This window comes from Camellia sinensis, chromosome 2 (genome assembly GCF_055761805.1).
Source record: "Camellia sinensis isolate YWXY chromosome 2, ASM5576180v1, whole genome shotgun sequence".
Taxonomy (NCBI): Eukaryota; Viridiplantae; Streptophyta; class Magnoliopsida; order Ericales; family Theaceae; genus Camellia; species Camellia sinensis.
In genome coordinates, this window is record NC_138962.1 from 80,752,186 (window position 1) to 80,774,636 (window position 22,451).

Below are 22,451 nucleotides of genomic sequence, written 5' to 3' on the forward strand. Positions count from 1 at the left end.
ATTCAACACCATAAAAAAAAGAAAAAGAATAACAGATCATAAAAAAAAATAGAGCTGTTTCAACATTCAACACCATCAACTCTGTTTCAACACTCAACATCATCAACATAGATCAACAAAAAAAATAACAGATCAAAAAAAAAAAAAATTACAGATCAATAGATCAAATTTTTTTTACAGATTATCAGATCAAAAAATCAATAACAAATAAAAAAAAGAATAACAGATCTTACAGATCTGAGCTGATGAGGGCAGCGGAGGAGGATATCGACGGAGGAGGGCGGCGGTGGAGATCGGCGAAGGAGATCGGCGGTGGAGATCGACGATGTGCTACACTCCATCAGATCTGCCGTGGCGACGGAGGAGGAGGCTGCAGTGGCCTGGAGGAGGAGGAGAAGGAGAAGGAGAAGGAGGTGGTGGTGGCTTGGAGGAGGCTCTGCGTCTGTGTCTGTGTGAAGAGAAGAGAAGAGAAGAGAGAGAGTGAGAGAAGAGAAGAGAGTGTGAGTGAGATAGAGTTGCTGCGCTGAGTTATTCAACAGAGGTTGAAATATATGTAATATAATATATAAATATAATAGAGAGTGTGAGATAGAGCATGTAAAGTGTAACATATATATAATATATATATATAAATCGGGGGGCTGACCGGGGCGGGGGGCGGGGCCGGGGCGGGCCGGGATGAAATATATATCACCGTCCCCGGCTCGAATGTCATCGGGGATTTATTTTTTAATACCATCCCCGGCCCGTCGGGAGTATTTTTCGGGGAAAAACCCCTTTTATCGGGGACGGGGGGTCGGGTCCCCGTTGGGCCGGGTTCAAATTGCCATCCCTAATTGTATTGATTGCAAAAATCAATTTGGTGGGATTTACTTTGTGAAACAACAACTAATTGATTTATGGGACAGAGTGCTTCGGTTTTGGCTTTATAGTTGGATGTTTTGGTAGAATTAATTTGGGTCTATTATTTTGGGTCTTCTTCAACTCTGATTTTGAAGATTTTTGTTCATTTATTTTGGTGAGATCTTTCTTCTTATTTATTTGTAATTATTTAGAATTCACTTAAGGGTGATTTTATGAAATCATTAGTGCCTCGTTTATAATTATTTAGAAACTTTTTAATTGATAATCGAATCGAATTTCGATCCCGATACCTTACATTAAAGAAATCACATAAAAATTCTTATATTACTTTTAATTTAATTTTTTCACATTAATTTTTATTCAGATCAATAGATTTCCTCGTGGAATCACATATTTTCGCTATCAGGAGCGACTGTCGCCGGAGCTTCTGCTGGAGGTGATCACCGAGATACTCTCTCGACTGCCGGTGAAACCACTCCTCCAATTCAGTTGCGTATCCAAACCATGGCGTTCTCTAATCGACAGCCCAAACTTCATCAAAATGCATCTTAATCGATCGATTCAATCCCGATCCAATCTCTCCCTCATTCTCAATGAGTTTAACGCACCCTTCACAAACCAACTATGCTCCGTAGATTTCGATAAGCTCGACATAGCTTTTAAGCTCAGTCCACCACTCATGTTTGAGAAACGATTGGATAAAGTTTGGAATTCCTGCAATGGCTTGCTCTGTTTGTCTTTCGGAGAGGGACAAGCTATTTTGTGGAACCCATCAACTCGAAAGCATTTGGAATTGCCGGTCTCGCTGACCGAAACCCCTGTGGATTTCCGTGGTGTGCTGGTTAATCTTTATGGACTTGGGTACGACTCAGTGAGTGATGATTACAAGGTGATGAGGATTGCCCGGATTAATGATTATAGATTTGTGCATTATGAATCCGAAGTTAGGGTTTATAGTTTAAAATCGAATTATTGGAGGAAAGTTGGTGATTTTCCTCGTCACCTTGAACTTGATCTTTGCACTGGTTTACTTGTTGGTGGAGCTTTGCATTGGAGTGTGAATCCAAAACCAATGTTGCGTGAGGATGGACCTCACGCTCTTATTGCATTCGATCTTGGGGCGGAGGAATACCGAATGGTGTCCCTACCCCGAGTGTGGGGCTGTTGATTTTTATTTGAAGTTTGAAGTCTTGAATGGATGCCTTTGTGTGCTTCACTATTATCTCAAGAAGGGTGTTGATTTATGGGTGATGAAGGAGTATGGAGTGAAGGAATCTTGGACTAAATTGATCTACATTGAGCAATCGAATATAAGGTTTGCTATTTATTTGGAGCCCTTGGCATATTCAAAGAATGGTAAGAAGGTTCTCCTCCAACATGACTTTCGTTCGTTTCGTTGGTATGACTTAGAAAAGAAGACAATTGAGATGGTTGGGATTAATGGTGAGCCAGATCATTTCGGAACAACTGTATGCTTGGGTAGCCTTGTCTCACTTGATGGTGGTCGTCCGGATGATAGCAAGGACCAAGCAACAAAAGACAAAAAGAAGGAAAGGTCATTAGAAGGTAAACAAAAATTAAGTCATTGTGCCTTATTTGCTTGTGCTATTTTGTAAATGGTGCTAAATTTTGCTTGGCATTGTTTGTCGTAGATGTAATTATGATTCATTTAATGACATGATCGAATATATTATATTGGATGAAAATAGATTTTCTTTATATAGTATACTAGTTTCATGGCACCGTGTGTTGCACGGTAGATCTTGCCTGTGGCGTGCACATTTTTTTAGTAAGAGGTTTACAACATAGTGTTTTCATAAAAATGTAAATGCAACGTTAAATGAAAGCAATTTTAGAAGATTTATATACATACAAATCATACAAATTAAACAAAGTTCATAATATACAAAATCTTAGGAGTTAGACAATACATATACTCAAAAAAGTTGACAAGTTTTTAAGAACTAAACATAAAAGTGAAATATTAACTTCACATGTGCGTAAATAAAATTCAAAGACTTGTTATATTGATTTAAGCTCCAAGTACTTAGAATTGTGGTTTCTAAGAAAGTGCTATTTTGTAGAGAAAAAAATGCACACATCAATGTCTGTATTTATAACTACTAGTGACATGGTAATATTGTTTGAACATTGATAGGGAACAAATTCATTTTAAAATTTGTCTGTATTCTATTTATAACATTCTACTTTCAAATTTAATCCATTTGAAACTTGTAAAATACCATGACTAAGATTATTGTTGCATTTGATTTTTTTAATAGCTTGAATTATGCTCCTTATCTTCAAGTACCAAGTACAAAACAATTTGGGTTGTTCATGCACCTGATTCACCCATCCGAACCAACTCGATCTGAGGCACTACAGGTGATTTTGATGCGGTATATGATTGGCTAGGTTTGTGAATTTAATTTGTTTTCAGGTTTCGGTTGGTTTCGGGTTTATAAAATCTTCACCCGCCAAAACTGAACCGATCGAAACATATTTTATTCAAATAAATGTACACGTGCATTGAAAATTGTATGAGGTTGGGATTACGAGCTTATTACATATCTCTCAGTCTCTATCTCATTCTAGACTGTTCATCTCTCTCTCTCTCTCTCTCTCATCTACAATCTGCAACATTGCAACCAGTGACTCCCCTCCGTTTGATCAACCAATTGAACCCTATTCCTTCCCGATCTCCCTCATCCCCTCCCCCTCTTTGATCTCTCTCAAATTCCTCTTCTAGTCTTCCTTATTCCTGGAATTGAAGATGATGATGATGATGGCTGTATATGTTGGGTTTATCCAGATCGGCAACATCTCAGCAAGCAACATATTAGAATACTGAGAAGATCATATTATATGACTTTTAGATCAAGAGATGAGTTTGAATTTTTGTTTTGTTTTGTTTTTTTTTTTAATTTTTAAGATGGGTTAGGTTTTTTGTTTCAGGTTGTAAAACCTTCTTGAAATTCTCGTACAAAATGGAATGAAGAGAAGAAACAGAGAACACATATGCATGGATGGAAATGAAGGATTGTGATTCACCTTGAATGGTAAAAGAAATAACAGAAGTAGAAAGACATCGTTTCCAATCTGAAATCTAAAGAATGCTAAAAGTGTCAAGATAGAAAGGCTGGTAATCATAACTTTAATGTGTATCACAAAAATATTATAAACTAATTTCATAATGAAGAACACAAATTTAACACAACAAATATCACGACAACTAACACAAACTATTTAAAGAGTTATTGCCTCTAGTAAAACGTGAGAATTTTACTAATGCTCTTCTTATATGGCTTCGTGTCACTTAATCTTTTGTATGTTGGATTTTGTTTCTCTTAGTTATGATTTCCTGTCAAAAGAGGTTCAAGCTGCTGCTGTAAGCCACTGCTAGAAGGAGCAAGAAGGTGTTGAGGTAGGATAATGAATTTCATCTATTATCTTCTAAAGAACTGCCAAGTAAGGATGGTTTATCTTTGATTTGACCAAATTTGGCTAGTTTGTGCAATGGCATTCATAAATGGATGAATTTTATATTAGCAAAGATTGGATGGAGTTATTTAATTTGATGCTAGATACAGTCTTTGAGCTTGTGAAAGTAAATGTAGACCCATACTACAGATTTCTCAAATTGATTTGGGCGATCACTTTGTTTTTGTTTTCTTGGTTTAGCTATTATTTTGAACAACATTATCTTTCGTAAGGTGTTGGGGTGCATTATGTTACATATTTTAATTCTTGAAATTAAGATTAAACTAATTAAACTTAAAAATTTAAACACCTTACCTTAATATAACAGTCATGAAAATACGATCTCTAAATATAATTTGATACTAAATTAGTTTTGAAAACAATTTAAATTACATTAAATTTTTTATTTTGAAACAGCCACCTCTTTAGCGACTGTACTTTGTAATGATGATCATACTTTTTTTTTGTTGATCTTATTAAACAGTTATATTGTTTTTTAAATGATCACTTTACACCGTTATATTCTTGACGACTCTTAAAAAATTGATGATTGGATAACATAATAAAAAAATAAATTAAAATTACGTAAATGGATTAGAGAAAAATAAGGAGTTGGGTAAAAATGTATTTAAGAAAGTGACTAGATCAGTGTTACTAAAGGCGCGCCTAGACGCCTAGGCCCAAGTCCCATCCAGGTTCAAGGTTTGCGTCTTGTAATGTTCTAGGCCAGGTGACTTCGATAAAGCGCGCCTAAGCGCAAGTCCCGTCCAGGCCTAAGGTTTGCGCCTTGTAGTGTTCCAAGCCAGGCAACTGTGATAAGGTGTTTGACTGGCCCAAGGCTTGCGTCCTGAGGGTTTTTTTTTATTGTTGTTTTAATTGATTTTGTTTAAAATTTTATCATTGATTTAATATGGTGTAGCTACAGAAGATCCCTACTTTTATTATAGATGCCAATATATTGGACATTCAACCCCAAATCAATGATAGAAGCATAATTAGCCCTAATTCATAATCTCCAAAAAAAACTAAATGTTTGTAGGAGAGGGTTCAAGAAAGGAGTTGGAAAATTCGAAGATCGAATTCTCTAGAATATGATGAGAGGCTTAGATTCTTCAATAATCTCAACTTAGGAACACAACAACAAAGGAGATGATGGGGATAAGAGATTGGGTGAAGAAGAAGGCAAAATGGCTAGAGAATAGAATAATGGCAAGGCTCTCCCATGGATCTCTCATTTTCACTCTCAAGGTTGATAATGGAGAAGGGAAATTAGTTCTTTCCCAAGAGTTCAAAAAAATCTCCAAAATCCATCCCTTGTAAAGCTATGGGTGGGTGCTATTTATAGGCACCTCATGATGTAGGATGGAGCCCATGTGCAAGGCACATGGGGGATATTCTCTCTAACCACCTTGTCCGAGGAGGTGACCTCTCCGAGGAGGTGACTTCTCCGAGGATGAGAAAATCCCGAAGAGGAGATCAATCCCTCGGCGAACCCTTCTTCTTAGCCACACCTAACCAATGATCCCCAATCATCCTAAAGGGTCAGGGGTAGTCCCAGAGGACGTCCTGCCGCAAAATATTGCCGAGTCTCATGGACCCCCCCGGGGTCGTGCCACCTCGACCCGGGTATAGGCTAGTTTAACCGAAGAGTGAATTTATCTCCACTCACCGTCCTCAGGATCGGATCCTTTGTTCGGACTCCATTACGCCCATAGTTCTGGTACGTAGATCCCGGAAAGCTTCGAGCCCGCAAGTGTTCTGGGACTCATTAACGGAGCGACTTTTAGATTGTGTCTGAATCCGTTCGAAGCCAAATGTTTCGGACCTCTAGGTTCGTGGATCCGAACCCTTTCGAGTCCGAGTGCCTCGGATCTCTAGGTTTGCTTAATACCCTTTCGAGTCCGGGGCCGAGTAAGTCTCTAGGTTCATGGATCCGAACCCTTTCGAGGCTTAGAGCCATTTAGCCCGTTTGATAGTGATAAATCTGGTCCCGCCAGTCTGGGACTTGCGATAAATTCGGGCCCACTAATCTTGGGCTATTGGGCCTAAATAATTTAGTGGGCTCAAATTAGCCCCTCTTACATTTGCCCCTTGCGTGTATGAGAAATTTTAAATTTCTCAGACATGCATACTGTCATTTCTTCGACCCTGTTTCGCATCACGTTCCCAAAAAAAAAAAAAAACATTTTGTCACGACAGAGCCTATGGATAAAGTTGATGACGCACTTCAATTTACAGAAAAAATTGACAAGCAAAAATTTTATTTTATTTTTTATTTTTATTTTATTTTTTTTTCACTTCTCCAAGTATTGAAAAATACAAAACTTTTTTTTTTTTTTTTTTTTTTACTCCAAGTAAAAGAAATAAGAATTAAGATAAGAAATCAATTTTTTTTTTTTTTTTTTTTTGGCTTGGAAATAAGTTGGCCTCTTATATATATGCATATATATATATATATTCAGAATATATGAGGCATTTTTCATATATCACACCTTTTTTTTTTTTTCTATTTAAACAAAGGGTCCAAAACCCTAAGCCTCACAACTTTTCTTTTGTTCAGCCGCCGAAACCGATCAACCTTCTCCTTCCTCTTATTTTCTTTTTTTTTTTGAAACCAGTGGCATACACTTTCTCTCACTAAACAGAGGGACCAAGCTTCTTCTCCTTTCTTTTTTTATTTTTTGAAACTCATTTCGGCTGACACTCTCTCTCAACCAAGACCAACCCAAACTTCATATTCTTCAAAGGAGCTCCGTATCTGTAATACCACAGGGCCACCGCCGCTAGCTCACTGCTCGTTGGTGCAACTCCGAGCGCCGTCGTCATCGCCGAAGATGAGCCACGGTTGCTGCTTGTTACAGACGTTGTGACCCAGGCTGCAGACACTGCTATAGACGGCACTGTGGCGGACGATGCTGCTACAGATACTGTCACACCGTGAGCCAACCATGACCAACCAGAAACCATCCTTTCTACTGTAACTTTACTGCCGGCCTCGGCTGTCCAGCACCACCCACACCCGTCGTGTCCTGCGCCTTCGACCTTCGCCGTACCTCTGTCCGCTGGTTGCAACAGTTCCGATTACAGGCGATGCAGTGACTCAAACCATGGCTAGCTCGTATCAATGCCAGCTCCACTCATCGTCGATGTCCCATTTCAGCCGTGTTTTTCAGAGCTCCGAACACACAGATCTCAGTCCTACTTTCACATCTACTGAAGTCCACCACCATTGGTTCTAACCGTGATTAATCAATGCCGACCACGTCGCCGACTCAACGCGGCGTCGGTTTGCCTAGCTTCCTTCCTCATCTACTGCTTCGTGCGCCATTCTCGGCCTACACCGCTTGTGATTGATAACCCGGCTCCTCACTATGCTGCCCCTGAATCTGTGAGTTAAGCACTTGCTGAAAACCCATTTTTTGAACCCCTCATTTTGATGGGTTTTGGTCTTGATTCAACAAAGTTCATTCTCTTCATTGCTTTGGATTTATTGATCTTTGGACTTCAAGATCTAGTTGAATCTTTGCTCAAAGCCCTCTTCCTTTTTCTTTGTTGCTTGACAAACTTTGGGCAAATATATATATATATATATATATTGATTATCATATATATATATATATATATTTTTTTTGTTTAGAGCTCGGATTACCCACATTAGCCTTGGCTTGTGCACAATCAATCGCTGCTTCCGGCTTTAGCTTATCCGACGTCGACCACGCACGCTCGCCCTCTCAACGCAACGTGTGTGGTCTTGCCCAACCTAGCTCCACATCGCTGCTTCCGGCTTCAGCTTATCCGACGTTGACCACGCACGTTCGCCCTCTCAACACAACGTGTGTGGTCTTGCCCAAGCCTAGCCCAGTCTTGTTGATTACAGTCTGTAAAGCCTCTCCGATTTCAGCTTAAATTTCCAGTATCGGCTTCGGACTTCACCTCTCTAACTGCCCAAATTTGTAAGTATGACATTCGACCCCCTCTTCCGAATATAAATATATTTAAATATATATAAATATATTTTTGTGGCAATGTAGAGGGCTCAAGCAATCTGATGAAAATAAAAATAAAATAAATAAATAAAAACTGAATCTGAATATGGACTCAATTTTTGTGGCAATCCCAATGATATTTTTTTTTTTTTAGCTCAAACACCGTGATTTTGGCCATACGGAAACATGCACTAGCACTTGAAACCTTATTGAGGTGCTTGGCTTGAACATAATTTGTTGAACTTTATCACCGAGGAAAGGCCGAATATAACTTGTTGACTAGTATTTGAGCTCCATTTTTGACATGGAGAGAGAAAACCCTGGACTTATGAATATGAACTTTGGAAAGGACATTCTTGTAATTTGCATAATGATCCATTGAATCTTGCTACTGATAAGCAATGTAATATACTTCGGATCTCGGGCCTGAAATTTACTATTGAACTTCACTCTGTCCAAATTTTGAGCCCCGTATAAATTGGACCTTTAATATGGAACATAGTGACTTTAAGAAATTGACCCGATTGAACTTCATCATGAAGCGACCTATGACATTGCACCTCTTATTGATGATAGAAGACGAAAATCTATATGTTGATGATGCACCCATTGGTATTAAAATTTGTTGAGCTTGAAGAATATCCGAGAAAATGAATTGTTGATGACGTCCGAAGTTGAATTTGTTGATAAACCCATCATGTTGCATGTAACAATATTCTGAATTTTAATACGGTCAACTCTTTAATATTTATACCGGTTATTTCAGCCATATGTCTTCTCAAAAGAAACCCGTAGCTCCGGGGTCATCAGAACCGGCTCTCATGAAAGAGAGGGATGTACCTCCGGCATCTGAGTGGAGGAAATCTCCTTATTTTGGTCGGAAGGACCCCTTCTGGCGGGCGGCTACCTCCACCACTTCTCTTCTATCTCCGAAGGGGACTCTATTATGTCTCACTGAGGACACTGACTCTGGACACGAGGCCCTCATTTCTCCTTCCTCGGTGCTGCGCTTTCGGATTGAGCGGGGGGACTTTCCATACTGTTATCCTCAGTTCAAGGCCTTCTCAAACCCTCCTTTTGGTTGGCAGGAGTGGGTCGATGATGTTCTCTCGGACAAGAGCTTCTGTCAGCGGCTTCAAGAGGCCCGCCTATTGATCCTAGTGAAAATATCTCGATCCCTATCCATCCGTCGCAACAATGCTAGCCTGGAAGCCATGGCTCTTCGGTGGAGCACCGAGACACACACCTTTATACTTGGCCAGCACGAGATGGGGCCCACCCTTGAGGATGTGTTCATGTTGCTGCGTCTGGAAGTAACCGGCCCTGATGCCTTCGACCCTGAGCAGACACCCCCCAAAGATGATTCTTTGATCCAATCTCTGAAGCTAAATCTTCAAACTTGTGGTCGGTGGAGTTCCGTTTTTGATGGTTCAGCGAGGAGGACTAGTCGAGTAAGGACGGACCGTGCCTCCTATACTGCATGGATCCGCCACTTCTTCAAAGATCTTCAGCCCTTGGCCAGAGATGCTGACCCTAACTCTCGGGAGTATGAGGTCGGTCCGATGTATGACTCCAGGCTCTATTTCTTGGGATTTCTGGCTTGCTTCCTTTCATTCTTCATTCTTCCGAGCACGCCTCCAGATTCCCTCAATCCTTTCGTCTTCCCCTTGGCAGTCAGGCTCTTCAGAGGAGATCGGATCCCTTTGGCTCCCCTATTTCTTGGGAATCTCTATTATCGGCTGGATCTACTACATCGAGATATGGTTCGCTCTGTGGGTCGATATGAGCCTGTCTCCTTTATTCACAGCCAGTTCCTGCTTTGTTTCTTCTTCGAGAGGTTCCCAAAATTTGCCCCTGCTCCGACTGTATTCGAGGCGGAGGTTCTTTGGGAGATAGTGGATAAAGATGGCATCCCCGTGCTCGATACTGATGGGTCTCGGACATTTGGGAAAGCGAAGTCTTGCCAGCCGTTGATTACACGTTGGTCACGTACCATTTCCACCTTATCCTTGAATACTCTAGTGGATGATCCCCGACGCTTTGTGGCACGGCCGTATGTATGCCCGCTTGTGGGTGTGGCCACACCGCTTATCTATCATGGTTCCTCTCGCTCGGTGTCCTTTCCTTTGCCGAAGAACATCCCTGCACCCTTTGTTGATATGTTGATTATGATCTGTCCGAGTTCATTACCGGTATGGCATGAGGAAGGCGTTGATAGTGCCGTTTATAGGCCTGACCGCGTAGCATATCAATTCGGGTTTGATCAATGTGCCCCGGGGCCAGCACCTCCTTCATTATCATTTTCAGCGAGCTACGGGCGCTTCAGTCGCGGGCTTGTACACACCGTGCTTCCCATATCCGGCTCTTTGACGATGCCAGGCTTGAGTCGAGTAGGGGGTTTCACCTCCTCTTTCAGGCGGTATTGGCAGAAGAATATCGATGCGTTTATTGCATTTGTCCAGAGCAGACCGACCGTATGTTTGCCTCCGCCGATTTATAAGAAGGATTCTTCTCTTCGGCTACCCGAGAGCCGAAAATCTGACCACATGTACGAGAGTTTCTTCACCTCATCTGCTCCAACTGACCCTTCTGCTCGGGCATCTGCTTCTAGCTTGGCAATTACTTCTCCGGAGCCAGTCCCTTTGAATAAGGCCTCTGGTCCTCGGACGACCCGCCTTAAGAAGATGGCTCACAAGAGGACTTCTGATGCCAGTCCTTCCGCTTCTCGCCTTTCCAAAAGGCTTCATGAGGTACCCGAAATTTTTGATTTGAAGCTACTTTCCTTTTTGCGACTATACCTTCTAAAATGAAAACTTTTATTTGTCCATGTTGTGTAGGATCCTGCGGTTGTTGACGTTCTCAATACCGTGGCTCCTGGCCATGCTGCCTCCCCCAGGCCGGACTCAGACTTGGACGACACCCTCCCTTTGTCTGCAAGACTTGTGAAGATGCGCACCTCTCGTATAGCAGTTATAGATGATGACGATGATGAGGCCGAGTCCTCCGACCATTTTTGTGACCTTATTCCACGCATGCGTCGTCACTGCCCTACCGTAGCTGAGGAGGAGCGCTATCTTGGTGACGAGGTTATTGGGGCTCACCGTTCTGATGTTGAGATTACTGGAGGGACTGATGCCACAGAAATTGATGTCGTAGGCCATGCTTCTAGAATCAATGTAGAGACGAGGTGCGCCTCTGGGAATGGTGTGGAGGTGGATGTGCTAGAAATCTCTGAGACTCGCTCTGGCACTTATGGTGATTCTCATCCTCCGGCCCTCCTTCCTTCTTCAGGGATGACTGCTACTGTTCAGGCTTCGTCAGACATTGAGATCGATCAGGTGCTCTCTATACGGCCAAGTGACCTTGCTGATGCTAGGAGTCCTTCAGTTGCTCCGGCTTTGCATATTGATTCTCCCTCTGGTAATCTTTCTTTCTGAAGTTTGTCATTTACTTCTATCTGTGAGAAATCTTTACTCAAATGGCTTTCTTGTTCCCTACCTCTAATAAGGCTTCCTTATTTTTTCTTCAGTGTTAGCTGCTACCGGGGTCCTGCATTCACCTGCCTCAGACTCTGCTCCAGTGTTAGCTGCTACCGTGGTCCCGTCTTTACCTGCCCCGGACTCTACTCCGACTCTCTTTGTAACTCCTCACGGTTCTCCTTCTCAAGGGGGAACACCTGCCTTTGAGATGACTGCCAGAGGTTCTTCATCGTCAGTGCCTTCGAATATTTTGGATTTGAATCTCAGTGATTTTCACATTGATAGTGATGCTTTTGGTCTTTCCCCTTATCGTTCGGCATTCTCAGGCTCGGGACCTCTGCCGGGAGTTGCCCCTCCGGGTGGTTCATCTAACCCGATAGACATTGGGGAGATTCCTGAGACTAGCAACTTTCCGGCCCCAATTCCTCCTTCAGCTTCTGGCAAAGTATCATTTCTCCATTATTGGGTAGCTCCTGAGTTTGCTTCAGTTCTACAGCTTGTGCATTCAAGTTACCCGGAGACCTTTGTTTCATTTGCTTGCCAGTGTCCACTCATTCAGCCTGCTCTTCTCGAGTCTTTTGCCACTATCTTATATAGCTTGGACAGGCAACGGTTGTGTGACCTTAATGGGAAAGTAGTCGAGACGGCGTATCAGGGGATCTCTGACATGGAGCGTCACCAAGTGGACTTATCATGGCTTCGGAAGCGCCTGGATATAGCTTCGAACGCCAGTCATCGGCTGGAACTTATGTCTGTGCTTGCCTCTTATCGCACCTCTATAGATGAGATAAAGGCAACTCTTCGTGAACTTGAGTCGGGTTATGCTCGGGCCTTGGAGACTTTAGAGGCACACTCTACTATTTGTCCTCCAGATGTAGATGTGACGGGCAGCTTCTTCGAGGGTGTCTTTAGGAAAGATTGAGTTTTTTTTTTTTATCATTACTTTCTTGCCCCTCTTGATAAAAATGTTTTATCTAGGACAATGCAATGAAATGACAAAATTTTTGTTGTTTGGATATTTTCGCATTGTTTTCTCATTCTACTTGATAAAATATTTATTTCGAATGATACAATGGAAAGAACAATCATATGCACATGTTTATAAAAGCTGAAATATTCTCATTAGTTCTTCAACTTTCTTGACAAAAGTATAATAGATTCACTGTAAGTGATGGGATAAAACATATACCATAGAGAAAACCAGCTTCTTCATAACGTAAGGGAAATACAACTTTTAGACAAAGTAAGAAAGTGAAAATGAATTTCAACATAGATGAGTCCAACTATAGGTAGTAATGCTTGATAAACTTTGCGTTGAGCGGGCCAGTTCGGAAGCCGTCTTCAACCCTTACAAGTTTGTAGTACCCGCTTGAGCTCGCCCAAACCACCTTGTAGGGCCCTTCCCATTTTGGAGAAAACTTGGGCAAAGGCTGTCCTCGCATGATTGGGTCTACAATCTTCCATACTAGATCACCTTCTTCAAACTTCCTTGGTATCACAGTCTGGTTATAGGCTCGGGCGATGGACTCATGATACCTTTCCATGACTTTTGCAGCTCTGTCATGCTTTTCCTCTAATGCTTCCAATCTGGTGGTTCGAGGCTCCAACACCATCCCCGAGGCGAGAGCCATTCGAGCAGATGGCGTTTCCAACTCTATAGGTAACACTGCCTCGGACCCATACACAAGGGAGTAAGGAGCTGCTTGAGTTGGCTTTCTCTTCGAAGTGCGATACGCCCATAGGGCTACTATCAACTGTTCGGACCAAGTCCCCCCAAACTTATCCATCATCTTGCTCAGAATCCTTATCAGTGTCTTGTTTGTGGCTTCCGCTTGCCCGTTCCCTTTTGGATAGTAGGGTGTGGATTTGTGATGCTTCACTTGGTAAGTCTCTAGGAGGCTCTTCACATATTTGTTTATGAAGGGAGTGCCGTTATCCGAGAGGATGGTGTTTGGTACTCCAAATCGGCAAATGATATTCTCCTTGATGAAGTTCGCAACTGCAGGCCCCGTAGCGTTCTTCAGAGGAATTGCTTCGACCCACTTTGTACTCAATTCTGTGGCTGCGAGAATCCACTTGTACCCCTTAGAAGATGTGGAGATGGGCCCTATCAGATCAAAAGCCCAGGTATGGAACGGCCATGGCGTTCGGATACTATGCAGGTCTACAGCTGGAGCATGGATCAAATTTCCGTGTTTCTGACAAGTCTGGCACCTCTTCACGTGATGGGATGCATCTGACTCCATGGTCGGCCAGTAATACCCAAGGTGTATAAGTTGCTCGAACAGCTGAGCCCCTCCTTGATGTTCAATCTCGTGGGCTCTTCCGAGGACTAGATCTGACTCCTCCTTAGAGAGACATCTCAGGGGAGTGCCCTCAATACTTCTTCTATACAGCTTGTCCTGATCAAGAAAGTACCGCCTCGCTCTCCTCTTGAGGTGTGCAATGTCCCTCGGGCTCTCAGGTAGTGTTCCCTCTTTGAGATAGTCAATGTAGACTTGCCTCCAGTCAGGGGTATCAATTTCAAAGCAACTCTCATCCTCCCGGATGTATGACTGACACTTGGGGCATTCCTTCTGTAATTGATTCGAGTCTTTCTCCATCTCGGGCCAATAATAACCTTGTCTTTGGATTCTTCTATACAGACTGATATCCCCATCCTCGCAAGACTTTTCATGGATCTGTTGTAGTCGGAAGCTTGCTTCTTGTTGGCCAATACACCGGGCTAGGAATCCGGTACCTCCTCGGAAGTAAAGCTCACCTTGAATAATTGTGAATTGGGCAAGCTTGGCCATAGTCAGTTTTCCAACTTTGCTTCTGAGTTGTTCGAGAACTTCTCCTCTCCAGTCCTCCGGAAGGCCTTTGTCTTCGGGTATTATTGAAGGTTCTGTTATCTTCTTGATAACAATTGTTGCCTCTTCCTCTGGAATGTCAACTCTTGCCTCTAATGTTGCGAGGGCATCTGAAAACTTGTTGTCGGAGCGAGGCACATGCTCTATTTCGACCTTCTGAAATTTGTCAAGAAGCCTTTGCACTGTTGTTTGATATGTGGCCAAGGCAGGCTCCTTTAAGACGAACTGTCCTGAAACTTGCTTCACTATCAGCTTTGAGTCCCTCCGGATCCGAATCTTCTTGATACTGTGCTTCTCAGCTGTTATCAAGCCTAAAATAAGAGCCTCATACTCGGCTTCGTTATTCGAACAATGGAAATCCAGTTTATAAGACAAATATAACTTTTCCCCACTTTTGCTTGTAAGGACTATCCCGGTTCCTCCCTTCCCTCCGGCTGCTGCTCCGTCAAAGCTCAATGTCCAGAAGCTTTCCTCGGAAACCATAGCTGCGTGCACCTCTCCTCTTAATTCTTCATTCACTGGTTCATAGTCACCACTTGGAAATTGGGCAAGGAGATCAGCTAAGGCTTGGCTTTTGATCGCCTTGGGGGCTACACATGTGATCTCGAATTCACCCAGTGCTAACAACCATCTTGCCACCTTCCCGGTTAGAGCAGGCTTGCTGAGGAGGTATCGGATTGGATCACTTCTAGTAACAATCTGAATCTGATGTGCTAGGAAGTAATGTCTGAGCTTTTGGGCAGTGAATACCAAAGCTAAACATTGTCTCTCTACTGGAGTATATCGGACTTCTGCTCCTCGAATCTTCCGACTGATGTAATACACCGGGCGTTCTACTCCATCTACATCTTGGACCAATAATGCCCCTATGGACTTGGGGGTTGAAGTTAGGTACAACATTAGAGGCACCCCGGGCTGCGGGGCTATCATGGTCTGAGGCGAGGTCAAGGCCGCCTTGATTCTCTCAAAGGCCTTTTGGTGCTCTTGGTTCCACTCGAACTTGGCATCTCCTTTTAACAAAGAGCCGAAAGGCGCAGAGATCTCTGCCAGTGCTGGGATAAACCTCCGAATATAAGACACCTTCCCAAGGAACTTCTTTAACTCCTTCTGAGAATGCGGGGGAGGCATTGCTCTGATAGATTTGACCTTGTCTTCATCTGCCTCGATACCATGCCTATGTACAAGAAACCCGAGGAACTTCCCGGCCGTCACCCCGAAAGCACATTTGAGAGGATTCATCCTCATTTTGAATTTCTGGCACCTCTTGAATACCTTCTCAAGGTCTCGGAGATGGTCTTCTTCTTTCTTGGATTTCACCACTAGATCATCAACATAATCTTCCATCTCATGATGGATCATGTCATGAAAGATTGCAGTCATAGCCCTTTGGTAAGTTGCACCGGCATTCTTGAGTCCGAAAGGCATGACTGTATAGAAGAAGTTTCCGAGAGGTGTTCTAAAAGCGGTCTTTTCTGCGTCCTCTTCAGCCATCTTAATCTGATTGTATCCACTGAATCCATCCATGAATGAGAACATCTGGTGTCCCGAGGTAGTATCCACGAGGGTGTCGATGTGGGGAAGAGGGAATTCATCATTCGGGCAAGATTTGTTCAAATCTCGAAAGTCTACACATACTCTGATTTGGCCATTCTTCTTCTTTACTGGCACGATGTTTGCTAACCACGTGGGGTACTGTATTGGCCGGATGAAACCAGCCTGTTGAAGTTTTTCAATCTCCTCCTTAATCTTCTCTTCGAGATCTGGATGATATTTTCGAGCAGCTTGCTTAATTGGCTTGGAGTTTGGGAACACATCAAGATAGTGGGAGACTAGGTCAGGATCTAGTCCGGGCATTTCCTTATATGACCAAGCAAACACATCTGAGTATCGGCTTATCAACTTTAACAACTGTTCCCGCTTTTCTGGGCTAAGGCTTGAACTTACGAATACCGGCCTCGGTGCATCTTGTCCATCACTTAGATCTATTTCGATAAGTTGTTCGGGCTGAGGCTTCGGCCCATCTTGCATACATTCTGGAGCCACTTCAGGCTTTATTACTATATCATTGTCAGGAGGCTCTTCTTTTGACTCGGAGTCGGTGACTGAAGAAACCGACTCCCCGCACCTTCATAAATAATACACCATCTTGCCTCCTTCTCGAACTTTCATCACCTTCCGAGGAATAGGCGGACTTTCTGGTCTAGACATCGCCCGCTTACTTGATTCTGTCATCGGCTCCTTGTCATCTTTGATATCCTCCCAACGAGGAATTTTGACCCCTCGAGGCTTAGAGGTGGTGGGAACTTCTTCGACAGCCAGTTCGGTGAAGTAGATGGCATCAGAATAATGAGCTTCATGGATCTCGAACGGCCTTTCTGTAGCCTGAATTGTCACCGTCTTCTTTCCCCATTTAGCCTTAACACACTGATGATAACTTGATGGTACAACCCCATATCTATGCATCCAGGTCCTCCCTAGAATGATGTGATAATTTGCCGCAGAATCGATAATATGGAACTTGGTGGCTGAGCGAATCTCTCCAACGGCTAAATCAACTGTTACGCATCCGATAGTAACTCTCCTTTCTCCACCGAAGCCAGTGATGACTATCGGCTGCTTCACAATGCGTTCTTCAGAGATTCCGGCTTTTTCTAGAGTAGCGCGAGTCATAATGTTGATAGAGGCTCCACTATCTAGAAAGGCCCTTTTGAACTCAACCCCGTTAATAAAAACAGTCACATAAAGCGGGCGATTGTGAGAAAAAGGATACTTTCGATCAGCCTCAGAGAAAGTAATGGCACTAGATTGCTCTTTTGCCTTCCTCGGGATAGACCCCTCAGTCGACATGCATTCCTCATGGTGTGCCTCGGCTATATTAATGATAGACTTGGTGATTTCCATTCTTGCCTCCCTGGAAAGTCCAAGCTGGTCAAAGAACTGCTTGAACTTTACACAGTCTTGCAGGGTTTTGGCATAGTGATCCAGATCTTTTTCCACTCTTGGAGGCTCGTAGTTAACCATCTCCTCGGTCTCCTCAAAATAAGATGCCACATAAACATGGTGTCCTCCTCTTCCATAGTATTCTTCTCCTCCTTCTGGATCAAAGGGATCTTCGTCATGAGTCATAAATGTTCTGCCCTCTGGATCGAGAGCACTTCCATAGTAAACTTGCTCACCCTCTGGCTCGAGGATGTCGTCCAGATAACAGTCATCGTCATCGAGATTAGCGATAGCCTCGATCATTGGGCCTTCATAAGCTATCATAGCAACATTCTTGCCCTTGTCTCGGTGTTGAGGATATGGTTGTTCTCGGATGTCTTGAGTCCCTCGCTTTTTGAACCTCAATTCGTCTGCCTCGACTTTATCTCTGAAGATTTTCCTGAGAGTCCAACACTTCTCTGTCGGATGTTTCAATGTACGATGGTAGACACAAAATTCAGGGCTCTCACGGTCCTTTTTTGATGGCATTTCTTCAACATAAGGCAATTTTAACTCTCCGTCAGCCACCCATTCTTTAACTAGAGCTTTCACTTCCTCGATTCTACATGGATAAGAAACATTCCCCTTTTCACCATTATATTGCTTTCTTTTCTGGCCTCTATGACCTCCTCCTTGTGAATTTCGGGTATCCGGGGCAGAGGCAGCAGCAACGATAGGTCCACGAGATGACTTGAAACTAGTTTTGTAACTGGCTTTAAATCCGGACTCCTGAGCCTGAGGAATGCTAATGTTCCGAGCTGCTTCTATTAATGCCGAGAAGGTGGGTAGCTTGTGGTTAACTAGAAACATTTTGTACCTGCTCAATGCCCCTTCTAGACAAATTTGAACCAGATAACTCTCCTCAACTGCTTCATGACAATCCACGGCCTTGTCCTGAAACCTTTTGACGTAGTCAAGGATGTCTTCACTTTCTTGTTGCTTCTCTTTACACAATGTAAGTGTGGTCACCTTCTCCGCCACTTGAAAGAACTTGGAGTGGAATTTGTTAACCATTTCCTCCCAACTTCGGACAGAGTTTGGGGCCAAATTAACATACCAACTATATGCTCGGTCGGTGAGGGACTTAGAGAATTCTCTCAGTCGGAGGACGTGGTTTGAACCATGAATACCTAGAGTCTCGATGAATCGCACAACATGTTCTCGGGCATTTCCTTGTTTGCCGTCGAACTTGATGAACTTCGGCACTGTATACCCCTCAGGGTATGGATAACTCAGCATCTCAATGGGGTAAGGCGGCTTGACGTCTGGATCAGGCAAAGAGGGTAAGGTCCTCTTGCCCCGTTCGAGATCGAACATGGCCTACACATCGGCGAGAGTGAGAAACTGTTGAGGGAGAGAGTTTGATGGTGGTATTCCCGGGACTTGGCTTATGTACCCGAAGACTGAGCTAGGGGCGTCTTGGCCATTCTGGTGCTGCGAATTCATCATTGGTGAGGACATTTGACGATACTGGCCATCAGCGCCTATAGACAAGCCAGTTGGTGATGGGATATTGAATTGAGGCCCATAGAGTCAACCGCACGGCGCCGCTATACCGGGTTGTGCTTGCAGATTTGTTGTCGGCACCAAAGGAGGCCCGCTTGGTGCTTGGGTAACATTCACTGGTGGCGTAACAAGATTAGGTACGGGCATAGCTCCCTTTTGCGCCATCATGCTCCTTATGTTTTCCTGGACACCAGCAGTCGTTGGAGTGCCATTCATTACACCAGAAACTCCCCTAGTCACCATTGGATCTTGGCTCGGCACGCCATGGAGCCCGGGCATGGGCAAACTGCTGCCGCCTACTGTGGTTTGAGCATGTGTTACTGTGGCTGTGTTGCCATGAGCCACAGGTTGATTGGGGCCTGCTTCTCCTTGGATTTGATTTTGCGCTCCGGCGGGAATAACTCCACCACCCGTTTGATTTCCGTTTGGCGCCGGTGCAAAATTAGAACTCATCACTAACATGGTGTGAGTGAGATTCTGAAGAGTGGTAAGAATCTCTTGCTGAGTATTTTGAAGTCCTTGAATGGCTTCAAGCAAAAGTGGTTGATCTGGAGCCATGGTTCTGTCATCACCACCATTAGAGGATCCTTGTTGGTGAACTTCATCTTCTCCCGCCATCCTAGTTGGAGTTGTGTGGATTCCAGATCTCGTTGAGACCATTAACCAATCCGCCTCCCCAGCAGAGTCGCCAAAATGTAGGAGAGGGTTCAAGAAAGGAGTTGGAAAATTCGAAAATCGAATTCTCTAGAATATGATGAGAGGCTTAGATTCTTCAATAATCTCAACTTAGGAACACAACAACAAAGGAGATGATGGAGATAAGAGATTGGGTGAAGAAGAAGGCAAAATGGCTAGAGAATAGAATAATGGCAAGGCTCTCCCATGGATCTCCCATTTTCACTCTCAAGGTTGATAATGGAGAAGGGAAATTAGTTCTTTCCCAAGAGTTCAAAAAAATCTCCAAAATCCATCCCTTGTAAAGCTATGGGTGGGTGCTATTTATAGACACCTCATGATGTAGGATGGAGCCCATGTGCAAGGCACATGGGGGATATTCTCTCTAACCACCTTGTCCGAGGAGGTGACCTCTCCGAGGATGAGAAAACCCCGAAGAGGAGATCAATCCCTCGGCGAACCCTTCTTCTTAGCCACACCTAACCAATGATCCCCAATCATCCCAAAGGGTCAGGGGTAGTCCCAGAGGACGTCCTGCCGCAAAATATTGCCGAGTCTCATGGACCCCCCTGGGGTCGTGCCACCTCGACCCGGGTATAGGCTAGTTTAACCGAAGAGTGAATTTATCTCCACTCACCGTCCTCAGGATCGGGTCCTTTGTTCGGACTCCATTACGCCCATAGTTCTGGTACGTAGATCCTGGAAAGCTCCGAGCCCGCAAGTGTTCTGGGACTCATTAACGGAGCGACTTCTAGATTGTGTCTGAATCCGTTCGAAGCCAAATGTTTCGGACCTCTAGGTTCGTGGATCCGAACTCTTTCGAGTCCAAGTGCCTCGGATCTCTAGGTTTGCTTAATACCCTTTCGAGTCCGGGGCCGAGTAAGTCTCTAGGTTCGTGGATCCGAACCCTTTCGAGGCTTAGAGCCATTTAGCCCGTTTGATGGTGATAAATCTGGTCCTGCCAGTCTTGGACTTGCGATAAATTCGGGCCCACTAATCTTGGGCTATTGGGCCTAAATAATTTAGTGGGCTCAAATTAGCCCCTCTTACAATGTTTAACGTTTCATATTGTTTATGTTGAATTTTAAATTATTTACTTATATTAAATTATATATTTTTTTCCAGTGCCTCACTTCAGTGAAGCATGTGCCTTGCCTTGAACCTAGGCCCCAGGAGACCTTGGCGCCTTGGTGCGCCTATCGCCTTTAATAACACTGGACTAGATAATATAAAAATATTTTAACAAAAATTTGACCGAGCTTTAGTTTGTTCACAGCCCAAACCGCGACAAACCCTAAAACATCGAACGATGCCAGACATTCTGTCAGTGGTCATGGCCGACATACTGTCGAGACTGCTGGTGAAACCACTCCTCTAGTTCAGGTGTGTGTCCAAATCATGGAATGCTCTAATCGACAGCCCATACTTCATCTCTAATTTGACCAAATTTGGCTAATTTGACCAAATTTGGCTAATTTGTGCAATGACATTCATGTATGGATGAATTGTGGTTACATTAGCAAAGATTATATTGAGTTATTCAATTTGATGCTAGGGACACGAGGCAATCTTTGAGCATGTGAAAAAATTGTGCGTTTTTTTTTAATTCCTCTTTTTACCCTGCAAAATCACTGTCATCTATGGTCTATAATGCTCTGTTTGGATTGATGTGGATTTCAAATTTAGGGATTTCAGGTTGGTTTTTATAAAAATATATACCTATTATAGGTGGATAGAAAAATTAGAAAATATGTATTTTAGTAGCATCTTTGTAGCTAAAAGGGGAATCCGTAGCATAATTTCAAATAACTACTTTTGCATAGGTATTTCAAATTCATCATGATAAAGCTCTTTAATATAATCTTTAGATACTTGGAAAAACTTTCAAATCTAAGTTTGAGTTATTTGTCTTGCTTTCTCCTTAAATGAATGCATTTCAAATCCATAAATACAAACGGAGCCTAACTACTTATTACCCTGGCACATTTTACTTCTAACATTACAGACCTTATTTTTTTCAGGATTGATGCTGAAGCAATGGGAGAGTAGTTCTGTGTTAGATAATAAATTTTCAGAGAAAACAGAAAGAATGAGAAGGTGCTTCTTATGTTGTCGCAGCTTTATTTGTGGAGAAAGCAACGTTATGTCTTCTAATAAAAGAATTCCTGTTTCTCTTTTTGTATTGAAAGTTGAGATTTATTATGGTTCCCAACAGTTTATTATGCTTTCGTAACTGTATCTCCTTATGTTTTGAAAGCTAAGATTACTATGGTTCCTACCACCTTGCTGTGTTTGGTTGGGAGATTTGGGAAGGGAAATGGAAAGAGAAATGGAAATGAAAGGAAAAAGAGAAAGAATTAATAGAATTCCAAATCCCAACTATGTTTGGTTGTGTTGGTTATAAAATAGAATTGATGTCCTAAAAGGTCTCCTATTTCTTTATTTATTTCTCACCCCCTTTCTTTTCCCATATATTTTTTATTATAACCAAACATAAATAGGATTACATTTCTCATTCCTTTTCCAAATCCCACCCCAAAAACCTCAACCAAACACAGCATAAATGATGGCATGCTTGAATCCATTTTAGCATCTTAAGTTGAATCAATTTTGCATGGTCTATTGTTTAA

The 22,451-nt window shown here is 43.0% G+C and overlaps 1 non-coding gene across 3 annotated transcripts; it reads left to right on the top strand.

The window, feature by feature from the left end:
- Positions 1–1,248: 1,248 nt before the first annotated feature.
- On the top strand, positions 1,249–22,451 carry LOC114271708 (uncharacterized). Of its 3 annotated transcripts, XR_014361181.1 has the most exons (5): positions 1,262–2,430; positions 3,147–3,249; positions 3,820–3,923; positions 4,216–4,288; positions 21,843–22,451. It is a non-coding gene; the product is annotated as an uncharacterized LOC114271708 (transcript). The 3 variants fall into 3 exon arrangements; XR_014361180.1 differs by lacking the exon at positions 3,147–3,249 and having other exon boundaries at positions 1,249–2,430; positions 3,820–4,006; XR_003632409.2 differs by lacking the exon at positions 3,147–3,249 and having other exon boundaries at positions 1,249–2,430.